We start from the raw sequence: 13591 nt of genomic DNA on the forward strand, positions 1-13591 counted from the left end.
AATTGGTGTCAGTATAAAGGAACAGACTGGGCATATCATGTTTGTTTTGAGTTTTTTCCAAAAAATATGTTTTAGCAAATTCAATATAAACAAAGCGGAACCAGGGCGGAACAAGGCAGAAAGAGCCTGCTGGTTAGTCAGTCAGGGACCAATCAGAAGGCTGACAAAGGACATCGGCAATTGAAAAAAATGTGTCACATGTGTTATGTGTTATGAGCTTGCAGATATTCTATTTCTGAAAGAATTTGAATATTTTGATTACTTTTACTTTGGTACTTCAAATATAATGTTAAATAAAATTTGGAATACTGACCTTTTACCTGTAACGGCTATTTTTATATTGGGGTGTAGTTTGAATTAAAGGGAAACTTCACCCTTTTTGCAAAAAAGAAAATATGTTAATGACGTTTAGAAAATTTAGAACACTTTCCTGGGGGTCTTTATGTGTGTAATATGTGGTTTTATATATTTTAGATTTTAGCAGTGAGCCCAGTGTCTCTGATGTCATGGACACTGGGCTCACTTACTTCCTGGACTACATCAAGGACTATTAAAATAGGACAGGAAGCGAAGACTGTACGGTGGACTCCATGTTGCTCCTTGGAAGGAAAGAAACATGCGCAATTGAGACCAAGGAAGCTGAACGCGGAAGTTTTGGCTGCATATAGCCTATAGCCCATTGTGCATGTTTCTTTCCTTACAGGGAGCAACATGGAGTCCACCGTACAGTCTTCTCTTCCTGTCCTCTTTTAATAGTCCTTGGACTACATGGTGTCTCATTAAGACATTTTGAAAAGAGGGAAGCACGCACAACTCCAACTGTCTCAATTTCTTGGAACATTTTACCGGGTGCACGGTCAGGAAACACTTTAGAAGAAGGAGAATACCAGCACTCACGGAGTAGTCCTTTAAGGCACTTTATTGTTTCATCTTTACATGAAAAGGGTAAGCTGCAAGCAGCAACACAGCGCGTCCCCCCCCCCCTATCCACAAGGAGGAGCAGTGCACCAAAGCATTATGGGAATTGTAGTCCAGGAAGGAAGTGAGCCCAGTGTCGATGACATCAGAGACACTGGGCTCACTGCTAAAGTCTAAAATATCTAAAACCACATATTACACACATATAAGACGCCCAGGAAAGTGTTCTAAATCTTCTAAACATCATTAACATATATTCTTTTGCAAAAAGGGTGAAGTGTCCCTTGAAGTAAAAAATCAGAGTAGTAGCCTACTACTTCTACCACTGGCAACTGATGGCGAGAGACAGGGAGGGAATGGAAGGGAAGGGAGATGGAGAGGTGAGAGACAGAATCCAAGGTCCCCCTCCCACTCTGTGAACCAACGCTGATGACACACAGACAGAACAGAAAGGAAAGGACTCTCTGCTGGCAGGCAGGCGGACCCTCAGCATCACATGCACCTATCTCTCCCCCTATATGCCATAATGAATTGCATTTTTATAATGAATTGCATTTTTATAGCGCTTTTCCAAGTGCTCAAAGCGCTTTACAATGGTTCATTCATTCATACATTGGGAGGTGAAGCGGCGAACAGTCGACGCCAGCGTCCTCACTTCCCACATTCAGACACCAATGGTGGCGAGCTCACACCGACCAACTCATTGGAGGCAATGTAGGGTTCAGTGTCTTGCCCAAGGACACTTCGACATGTGGACAGGAGGAGCCGGGATTCAAGCCGCCGACCCAGGGATCATCGGACGACCTGCTCTACCTCCTGAGCCACAGCCGCCCATGCCTGTGTCACTACAACATGGATGACACCAACATATAGGAGAGAGAGAAGAGAGCATTTGAACAGCGCGGCCGGTGTTAACTGGCACCCGGTGCCATCTGGCCTCCGCCTCCTCTCACCAGTCACAGACTCACAGTGCAGGTGATTCAGACATCAGTGGCTGACAGTGTGAGAGCAAACCTCTTGTGGTTTCAAGGGGATTGTACATCAAAAGTACAAGTACACACACACACACACACACACGCGCACACACACACACGCACGCACACGTGCACACACACACACACACACACACACACACACACACACACACACACACACACACACACACACACACACACACACACACACACACACACACACACACACACACACACACACACACACACACACACACACACACACACACACACACACACACCACACGCTGCACATCTAATCAGCCCCCCCTGTTTCATTCTCCAAGTGTTCTTAGAATCAGAGAGGCAGCAGGTACAAGGAACAAGGGTGTTGGGAGGACACTTGAGGACATTGTGTTCACAGAGTCCTTATACCAGCAGCAGCACCACCTGTACCCCACAAACCAGCATAATCAAACTCCTTCTGTCTTCATTAGATTTTTCTTTGCTGCTCCGCTCTTCAATTTCTTCAATCCTTCTCTCTTTTCATGTTGAGTACACTCACACGCCTCCACCTGTCCTGCTTCATGGCTGCTTCATGGCTTGGCTCTTACATGGTTTTCAATTGAGGCTCCAGCCCGCTCCCAGAGCTGCGCAGAATACTAATTTAAACATTATGAGACAATAAACATCTCATTTAGACCCAAGCCGTGCCTCATTCCACCTTGGGAATTGAACGAGAGTCGAGTCTCTCTGCCCTGTTTCCTCCTCATCTGTCATTTTCGCTCTCTCTCTCATTGTTCACTTAATCACCTTTCTTTTTTTCTTCTTCTTTTTTTCTTTTTTACTTTTTTAAATAACCCTATTAACCCTATTGCCCTTTGCTCAATCACCTCCATGTCATAATATTCAAATACTCTACTAAAGGTCCTGTATTCAAAATGTAATTTTTTGGCATAAAACAATATGCCAACATGAAGTAGCAAAGTAAACATTTCCAACATTTGTCCAAATGTATTTTGTAATAATAATGTAACTCTATGAAGTGTAACTATAGTAACTACTAACTAGCTGTCAAATACGTTTAGTGGACTAAAAAGTACTAATTTACCTCTGAGATGTAGTGGGATGATTGGGATCGGAAATATCGAAAAATGGAAATACTCAAGTAAAGTAAAAAGTATCTCAAAATGTTACTCAAGTACACTACTTCATGAGTACTTGGTAAATTTCCTCCCGCTAGTTGCTGTCCATCTCTCTCTCTCTCTCTCTCTCTCTCTCTCTCTCTCTCTCTCTCATCAGTACCTCAGCAACAGCACACTCTGTTTCCTGTCCTCTGAAAGGTGTGTGCTCAGCCCTCCATCATCCCCTGTGTGCTCCTTCCTATCCTACAATTTCATTCTCCACTTGATTTGCTTTGCCCAAACCACAGCTTTCTTCCTGTTATTCTCGCTGCCTGCAGGGCAGCAATGACTGCTAGAGTTTGAGGTCTCGGCGTCTTCATCCTTCAGGGGATGAAAAGTGTTGAAATATTGTATAAGGAGTCTGTATACTTGATTATTTATTGACGGTTTCTTTGTGTTCTGCACCAGAAGGGGTGATTGTATGATTTTATATAGGGTGTATACGTCTTTATACTTTGATTAATATTTCATTTTTTATTGTGTTGTGTTGTGATTGTGAATCGTGATGTTACTCTTCTGTACAGGTTGTACGCCCCTTTTACTTCTACTCCCACCCAGGCCTCAATGTAGCTTGACAGTGCATCACAGGTTCGAGTCCCGATCCTGACGGCCTTTGCTGTGTGTCACTCAATCCCCATCTCTCTCTCAATAATAATTGCAATAAATGCAACAAACAAAACAAAAACAATTTCTACAGTCGTTTCAACATTGTGTATAGTTATACTTCACACCTGGTGGAGAGTGGTCTTTGAAGGATGAACTGTGGTTTAACTTATGGGTAAGCTGCTGACGAGCTTAGTTTGACCTTTGCTCTAATTCACTGGGGGGCAAATGACCAATGACAACCCATGGTAAACATGTGCACCTGTATGCACACATGCAGGTTCTCAACAACAAACAGCGAATGTCCCTTCCCCAGATAAAAAAACAATTATGTATGTCTTTATTTTACAGAGGAACAGTAATCTGGAACGATCTTTTGCTAAATTGACACAATAATTCATATCTCTGTGGCTTGAAACGGCTGTATAATAATTTCCTTCTGGGGGAGTTTGCAAACAATGACCTAGGTGGTACTGCAATTACTTGGGCTGCCTCAGGGGGCTAAGCTAGACAAATTTACAATCTCTTATTTATTTTCCCCAAATTCTCATATCTATCCTCCAAGTATCTATTACTTATACTGTCTGTCTTCTTTATTCTTTTCTATTTCCCTTGCTGCAATACAGGAACCCTTCTGAAAATCAGCATTTTTTTTAGATCAGAGTTGAGATCAAAAGTATTTGAATTGCCTTTTATGGTGTTTGACAGTTTATAGTACTTTTGTCCCCTATGTTAAATAAATACATAAAAAAGAAAAGCTATACGCTCCAACACAGTCCATCCTGCAGCTATAGCCCCAATGTTATGATAGCCTCTGTATAAGCTGTCAGATGGCTAAAAAGACAAGGTAGGGTGTGAAACCAAACTCTGGGGAGGCAAAAACAAACAACACCGCCTATCCGCCAGCCCTGTCTCTTCAGAGACAGCCTTCATTCTCCCTCTGCCTCTTTTGTTCTGCTATCCAGCCCGCAGCACTGTGCCAGCTATCTATCTGGTGGATATGCCAGCGTGATTGCAGAGCCTTTTCACAAACCCGTCAATTTGGTCAGTGAATGAAAGGTCACTCTGCAATATAGGCCGCCTAGTTCTGAATCAGCTTGACCCAAGCTCAATGCATGCAGCTCAAAGGCTCAGCCTTTTATAGCCTACTGTGCCGTCAGACACACAGCTGGAGCAGTCAGTGCTCATATATTTCACATTAAGCTTCAATGGCTCGCTGCTGTTTTTGCACATTGTGTATCACATAAAGGACCATACCAGGGTTATATGGCCTGTTTACTTTATTGATTATGACTCACTGTACGCTTGACATTACTGCCGTCCATTTTTGTCCAAGAGCATACCATGGTTTGTGGAAGGCCAGTGTTTCCCATTCAGTTCGGTATGCAAATCAAATTGCAGAAACTTGTTTGGAATTGGTAATCCAACACACAGCAATGTGCCAACTTCGATCTTCTCTTCGAGGCACACATACTATATTACTCTCCTTTCTCTGGAGTAGACTGAATGCTTTTTCCATTTGGAAATTACATCCTGAGGAGAGGGTGACTATTTCTCTTTCATATCTGGCCTTGGTTCTTTAAAGTGGTCATGATTGAGCTCTCATCCCTGACCAAGGACCTCGACTCTTTCAGACACATTCTGTTTCACAAATGTGACGTCGGTTACTCAAGTCTTCATTGGTTCGCTTTCATTCATCAGACCATTTGTTGTCATGGGAGATGACACGTTCCCAACACCTTCAGGTGATGCATGCAGCGGTGTGTGTGTGTGTGTGTGTGTGTGTGTGTGTGTGTGTGTGTGTGTCGTTCCAGTCCATGAGTATTAATCCAATTGTCTCAAGTTAATAAGTTCCATGTGGGGAGAAAGACGATTGGGTACTGCATATGCATGTGTACCGTATGTGTTTGTGTATTTCAGTTCCTCCGATATTGCAGATGAGCCTGAGCCTCTTCTAGACATAACTGTTGTGCTATAGGGCCAATGATTCATGAACCTATTAGCCTCATGGATATTACTGTTAGTGTTTCATCACCACGTACGGGATGAAACATGATGATATATTGTGCAAAGTTGTTCCCCCCCGTTGGAAAGGAGTGTCTAGTGATGGCCTCATTATGTTTCTCTGAGTTGTGGTTATAAGGTATAATGGTTCCACGAGGATGGCCAGTACAGTGACTGATGTCATATTTAGCTCCAGACCTGTAAGGGCAGCTTCGGAGAACATAAAGATGCCCCTCCCCTCCACCCAGGGGTATAGCGGCTTCTGTCTAAGTAAGAAAACAAAGATTAATATCTCAGTTTGTATAGCTTTTCTCTCACGTCCACGATGCCACAGAGGGACATCTGCATTTACTGGCTGCCTTCCATGAATTTGTCTGTTGTCATGGCTTTTGTTTTGTGTAATGACTTTCATTATGTTATGATGGGGGATTATAATGCTGTTATTTTAGTGTGCCCAGGAGACACTCTACATGCAGTGAGTATAGTGAGTATACAGTAACAGCATATTGCCTGTTTCATTGCATAGAGGCTTGATGTGAACTTCTCAGTCAGCAAAAAGTAACATTTTCTAAAACCAACTTTCTGTTAGTTTTGATGTTATTTTTGATGCTCATCAATCTGCATTTGCTATGTGGAATAGGATGTTTATAATTAGTTTGACAGCTGTGCATTTGAGAGGTTGAGAGAGAGAGAGAGAGAGAGAGAGAGAGAGAGAGTGTGTGTGTATGTGTGTGGGCAGAGCCGGATTGACCTTGCTGAGGGCCCCCGGGCTGGAGCAAATTTGAGGGCCCCCCTTGGGGCGCGCGGCGTGCGCGGCGTGGGCTATTTTGTTTTCATTTTGGGGTACCCAGGCCCCTAAAAAGAGAGGCAGGCAGGCAGAAGCTCTCAATGGTTTAACCATAATACAACTAAATACAATAACAATACACACATTTCACATGAATTGGATTTCACTTTACAATTTTATAATTAAAAAAAAATATATATATATATATATATATATTTTTTTTTTGGGGCCCCTAGTCGGGGGCCCCCGGGCTTCAGCCCACCCTAGCCCAACGATAAGTCCGGCTCTGTGTGTGTGCGTGCGTGCGTGCGTGCATGCGTGCGTGTGTGCATAGAAAGTCACAAGTGTGTGTTCTTCTGTGCATAAACATGGGTTGCTTTACAGTAATATCTGACAGCTTTCTCTATGACCAGTGCACTTTGCATAAAGGAATCTACCTGTTCACATACAGTATTTACATTGAGAACAGACTACCTGTTCTCCTGAGGGGAGGAGAGGAGAGGAAAGGAGAGCTTGAGAAGAGAGGAGAGATAAAAGTCTCTGTAAGACTGACGTCTTCTCCAGATGTCACACCGTGACAGTGGTTGTACCGGGGGCGGTAGTGGCTCAGGGGGTTCCCTCATTTGCAGTGTCGTCGAGATGCAGTACAATAATACACAATTTTCAAAGCAATAAACAAAAACAACAAAACAGAACAGCAACATTTCTTCATTGTGTGATCTAATACATGTTTAAAAACAGTTGCAGACACTTGGGGGTAAGTCTGCAATCAAAGATTTAAATTGACCGCATGTAATGGGAGAGCAGAATGTAAGCTGTAAGTCATTCCACGTGGTTGGGGCACTAAAACAAAAGGCTGTTTTCTCCAGTTCTGCGTTTACATTTGGAACCTTTAGTGTGAGCCAGTGACTGGAGCGTGTCCTATATGTTACAGGATTCAAATCCAGCAGAGCTTTAATATAAAACGGTAAAGTCCCATCAATTGCTTTAAAAATAAATAGATACAAATGTTTATTTCGCCTGTCGGCCAAGGAAGGCCGGCCCTCTGTCATATAGGACGCAGTGATGAGTTCTATAAGGTTCACCAGATATAAATCGCAGAGCAGAGTGATAAACTGCATCCAAGGGCTTGAGGACAGAAGGAGCAGCTTTTCTATAGATGACATCTCCATAGTCCAATACAGAAAGAAAGACTGCTTCAATAACTCCTTTCCTACATGGAATTGGGAAACTAGCTCTGTTCCGGTAGAAAAAGCCAATTTTTTGCCTTAGTTTACAGACACGATTGTCTATATGGTATTTAAATGTAAATTTATCATCAAGCCATATTCCAAGGTACTTGTATTCAGCAACCCTTTCTATGTTTGATCCATTTGAGGTAGTGATATGTAAGGTATTATAATGAATTCCCTTGACCCTGGAGAATACCATGAATTTAGTTTCCCCAGCATTTAGTGCTCTCTGAGTGCATCTTGAAGTGCATTAAATGAATGCTGCAAAATATCTGTTGCAAGCTGGACAGAATCAGCAATGCAGTAAATAATGGTGTCATCTGAATAGAAATGGGCTTGGCAGCCATCTAGAGTCGAAGCAATGTTATTGATATACAGGGAAAATAGAACAGGGCCCAGGATCGATCCTTGTGGGACACCTTTTAAGATGGGTAAGAACCCTGACTGGGCTCTCCCAGCTTTTACACATTGAGATCTCCCAGCCAGGTAGCTCTGAAACCACCTGCAGGTATTTCCATTAAACCCAGCAGGTAAACCCATGAGCAGGTTGGTGCCTTGTATGGTTTCCTCCGCCATCGGTGTGTGTGTGAATGGGTAAAGCGCCTTGGATAAAGGCGCTATGCACCATTTATTATTATTTTACTTGTAAAGTGGCAGCATACTGGTATATGGGCACAGTCACTTCCCAGTGACGGGGTTAGCATGCTGTGTGCAGTAATTGAGACTGCATGGCTCCCTCTGGGGCTCAGCGCTAATCGCTAATAAACCCCTCCTCACTCCTAGTGGCAACACAGGGTGGGGTTGACCCCTGCCTGCTCTCCACCCCGTGTGCTCCATTGACACTCTCACATACTGTAATTCCAGCCATAATGAAGGTCAAGCTGCCTTTATCACTCTCTCTCTCTCTCTCTCTCTCTCGCACACACACAAACAATTACAATTTATAGTTTAAGAATTTAGCAGATGCGTTTATCCATGTGACTTACAAAGTACAAACCCAAGTAATCAAATCACAAGATGAATGCTCATGTAAACAGAGTGCAAAGAAAACATTTCAGTGCACCTATAAGTGGATACCAGGTAGCAACTTCTCATCAGACCGAGACTGCATTGAACAATTTACCCTGTGCACAGTATACAGTAGGCCTATAACCCTCCAATGAATCCCTCTTCACCAATTATGAAAGGGCACCTGTACAGCATTACAGCACCATCGCAAGTGAACAGCGACAGGTGCAACAATAAAAAATGCTTTCACAGCATTTTGTCATCAACGTTTTTTTTATTGATTTTTACAATAAAGCATACAAAATACACATGACTTACACAAAAGAAAGAGACAAGAAAAACAAACAAAAAAACAAAACAAAACAACTAGCAGTCAAAAAAGAAAAACCCCAATGGACACCCCTCCACATTCTGTTGTTGACAATAGTGATTATATCCGTAATGTATTACCAATTACAAATTGTTAATGCAACCATCCTTTAATATACAAATAAAAGTAGTCCCATATTTCATGGAACTTCCCTTTGACATTGTTCCTCCTGGCAATTGAGTATTTGAAGGATGCAGTTTCCGTCACAAGTTGGGTCCAGTCTGTGATCTCTGGCGTAGCAGAGCTCTTCCAGTTTCTCAAAATCAACCTGGCTGCAGTAATAAGACCTGCAGTCACTAATGCATGTTGTGCCTTGGTGACCCCCTGTGGCAGCACTGTGCGATCTCCCAAGAGACATAACCTTGGGCATTCTGGTAGTATTAGCCCTTTCACAGCATTTTGAGCAGTTTTGAGACCAGTCTGATGTGGATGTTCTGTGCCAGCATGGATAACTGTACAGTCAACTCATGAGTCATGACTCACTGCCCTACAGAAATAAATTAATGAAACACACCCACAACTAATAGAGCCTGTTGTTATTACCTTCAACTGCTGAGAAAAGAGATCATTGACCACATTCTGTCTACTTAATAGGGGTAATCCAGACATGACAAGCACATTCAGAAGCCTACAACAACAAATGAACAGCACCAATATAGCCTGCTTAGCATAGACAAAATTGCTTGCCTTTGACCAGCGGAGCAACAATGGAAAAAGATCCCAGACACCTTTTCTAGAAAGGAGTAGACATGAAACAGTATGCCTATAGACTAGCTACTGTAGCAGCATATCTTAAGAGGTAAAATAATAATAATAATAATAATAATAATAATAATAATAATAATAATAATAATAATAATAATAATAATAATAATATTGAAGGATTATAATGTCACTGACAAAAGTGTTTTGTCCCCTCAGCCATTGCCATTAAACAAACTGCCTTGCGGATGGTTCTGTGCACAGTGGGGACCTCATGTTCAATTATTTATTGTCTTGGTGATGTTTTTCCTGTTCTATATGTTTTTTGTTGTGGGTGTTTTGATCAGACCTGTGAAGATGAATATCCTTTGGGACAATACAGTTTTTTATTATTACTAACCCACCCACGGACCAGATGGCTGATGATTCTACTCTTTACCAAAACAAAATTTGTTTAAATAAGTAATGTTTCAGTTTTTTCCAGCCAACATATACAAGTAAGAATGAATTAACCAAAAAGTTCTATATAAATAATAATAATTTTATAGGCTGACATATTGAATTACCTCGCTCTGTCCAATCAGAGAGAACTTCTGTCACCTGTGTCAAATCAAACAGATCAGGCTATGCCAGGTCAGATCTCAGGGAGTTAGAACACTCCCTGTCCCACAGAATTACGTTTTAAACGAAGAATATTCATAATATTCAATTACCAAGATATAATAACAGAGAGGAACAAGAAGAATGTGGAATACCAAACTGTGCATGAAACGCGCGCCATTACCGCCATACGTCAAGTGTGGGGCTTTATCTGGGTTGACGAACCACCAGTTGTCAAATTATTATTTTTTTGACTAAACTAAAACTATAAGGTCGCGACTCCCGGTTCCCTGGAGTTTTGTTCGAGAATGTTTCACCGTTGCGTAACCACAACAACAGTCCACCACTGCAGAACGATAGGCTAAAATTAGCTCTCGTCCATAGCTCTAATGCCGTCGACGGCAGCAAGAGCAGTAAGGCTATGGACCAGAGCTAGGCTAAAATAGCCGTGTTGCTGTGGCACTGGTAACCTAATAATGGACTTGGAGAAACACTTTGAGGAGGCCAGGAGGGTGCTCAGTTAGAAGAATGTATTCACACAGGCAGCCAAGAAGTAAGTACATATGCTCAAATGATTTGTGGTTCTCAACCAGTCGTCCGGGCCTCAGGGACCACCAGTGGTTCTTGAGAGGTTTCCAGGTGGTCCCCAGCTAAATGATGGAGAGTTGGTAACCAACTGGACCCTTATTGCTTTAACTCTTGGGAGCTTAAAAGGAAACCAATTCCAAATGCATTTGGTTTTTAGTGTTAAATTGTTGTCTGCATTGCTTAATTTAGGCCTATAGTCTACACAATTAGAGAATGTAGAAGAATTGTTATTTTGATCAAATATCTCTCCTATATGGTACGGCAACATCAATACAGCATGGATTTGTGGACAAAATCTTATCCAACAACAACAACAAAATAGCCTATTCTTTAGTTTTGGGTCTGAGAGGCTAAATGTCATCAAATGGTGGTGTGGCTCAAATATGGCCCTTGACATGAAAAGTGTTGTAAACCACTGCCTTAAATTATAGCCAGACGTGGTTCTCAAAGTGAGGTCCAGAGACCCTCAGGCTTCCTTGAGGGGGTTGGGGTTCCAAACCCTTATTGCAGGGGTATTGATTAGGTCGGGCCCACAAAATGATTGTGTGGGCCCCACTGGGCCGCACAGCGGCACAAAGATTTATTTAGGCTAATACATTTGTGCACAAGTATGAGCACAGGGTGATATATGTCTATAATACAAGTATATGCTATACCTTAGAATAGACCTATTTGACAGAACGAGCGTCAACAAGCACTAGCTGAAGATACACACACACACACACACACACACACACAGGAGACTAATTTCTCTCCAAATTGATATAATAGAATATAATTTAGGATTACTGTCATTATGATAATCTATCACTTTATATATCGCACACATCATACCTGTAACTTTCTCTCTTTAAAAAAAAGATTTTATTTTTTATTTTTTTGCATTTGGCCCGCGCCCTGCCTTATTGGGTCTATAACAGAGTCAGAGTTTACAATTGTAATCAATTATGGACTGTATGTGACTGTACAGTGTACACCCTCAGAGTTAAGGGCGTCCTTGAAATTAAAAAAGTTTAAGACCCACTGTCCTATAATCGCTGACATATTCTTGACTGCCAATGTAAGATTTGCGAGACATGGTTACGTCAGTGTTTATTTTTGCGCTTCAATTCTTATTTGTGCTGTATTTGTCGTCATTTTCCAAGTACCCCCTTTATCCAACTGCAACATTGTAGAAAACTGCAACAGAAAACATATACCCTATTGGCCTGAATATAAGACTACCGGTATGTTTTTTTTCCAATGTCAATATCCTAAAAAGCGGGGTCTTATTATAATTGGGGACTAGACTATTTGACATTCAATGTTCTTTTTCCACAAATGAGTCTTGAAAAATGGGGTGACTTATAATCAGAGTTGTCTTATATTCGGCACAATACGGGTATATGGTGTAGTTAGTGTAGCATGCTCTGAAAGTCTGAATGAATGATATGAGGCTACTGGTCGCTGTTCATTGGCTGTGGTGCTGAAAGTGTTAAATCATGTCTGGAGTGTTTCATCGGTTGTTTGTTTGCAATGCAGCTGGAATATTGTATAATATAGGCTGCCTTTCCATATATTGTGATTGGATAAGCCTCATGTTACTGGAGATTTATTGCAGAGGTGTAATTTCAGCTTCAGAAAGAAATGGGGAACGTGGCAAAAAATAAGTTACCACTTAAGCCCCACTTCTAAAATAGTGAAAATAGTGGATCTACAAGCTCTCAACACTGGGCCAAGCGACGCGTTGAGAGCTTGTACCATTTTTTATTTTTTTTTAAGATATTTTTTTGCGGCTTACGCCTTTTATTGGTTTTTTGAAGGGACAGACAGTAGGCTGACAGGAAACGGGAGAGAGATGGGGGAAGACATGCAGTAAAGGCCGTGTCGGGCTCGGGAGTCGAACCCGCGGCACACTGCGACTGGATTACCAGTCGGGTGCCCAGACGGTTACGCCACCGCCTGGGCCCGAGAGCTTGTACCATTGTACAAGCTTGTAGAACTTGTACTACCTTTGCTAATTGTTTGGGGACGAAAAGAGAAAGTGGTTATTAAATGAATGGTTGTTGCATACAATATCTAAAACACATGTCACATCTAGATGGACTGGCATCGATTGTGATGAAATCAGATTAATCTGCTAAAACGAATCAGAATTGGGGACAATATACATAAAACAACTGAATTTGAGGTTAAATGTGAATACAGGGGGTGGGCAATTGCCATAAACCTGATGCTCCACATGACGCCCCTGATTTATTGTGAGTACTGTAGTGTACAGAGTAGGCCTACATGGACTGTTGGACATATTGGATTCACTCATTCCAGCAGTAAGTGCTATAAGCCTAGCACGTTGACTAAACTTAACAGCAGACAGGCACAACTTACGACAATACAACAATATACATTATACAACAGGTCGTTTTGAGGAAGAAATCTGATTGGTGGAAACGGCTTTCTAGCCATGCTTAAACCACGATAATGGAACGGCTAATCAAAATAAAGACTTCAGCTGTGCTTTTCTCTCAGAGCGCAGGAGACTCTGTGGCTAGGCTAGCTAGTTTCTTGGGACATTAGTGGTTGTAGTGACTACATCTGTCATTGAAAAAGTATTATTTTTCGGCGATTATCTTAGTTTCAAGGGTAACTGTTGTATAATTGCA

At 41.9% G+C, this 13591-nt stretch overlaps 1 long non-coding RNA gene across 1 annotated transcript in view; it reads left to right on the forward strand.

The window, feature by feature from the left end:
- The first annotated feature begins 10788 nt into the window (after positions 1–10788).
- Positions 10789–13591, forward strand: part of LOC306927946 — a 36079-nt gene continuing 33276 nt past the window's right edge. Inside the window, exon 1 of the long non-coding RNA XR_013790614.1 lies at positions 10789–10914. This is a non-coding gene — a long non-coding RNA (uncharacterized lncRNA). The remainder of the gene's footprint in view (positions 10915–13591) is intronic.

Source organism: Electrona antarctica (assembly GCF_951216825.1).
Source record: "Electrona antarctica genome assembly, chromosome: 1".
In the NCBI taxonomy this organism is placed as follows: domain Eukaryota; kingdom Metazoa; phylum Chordata; class Actinopteri; order Myctophiformes; family Myctophidae; genus Electrona; species Electrona antarctica.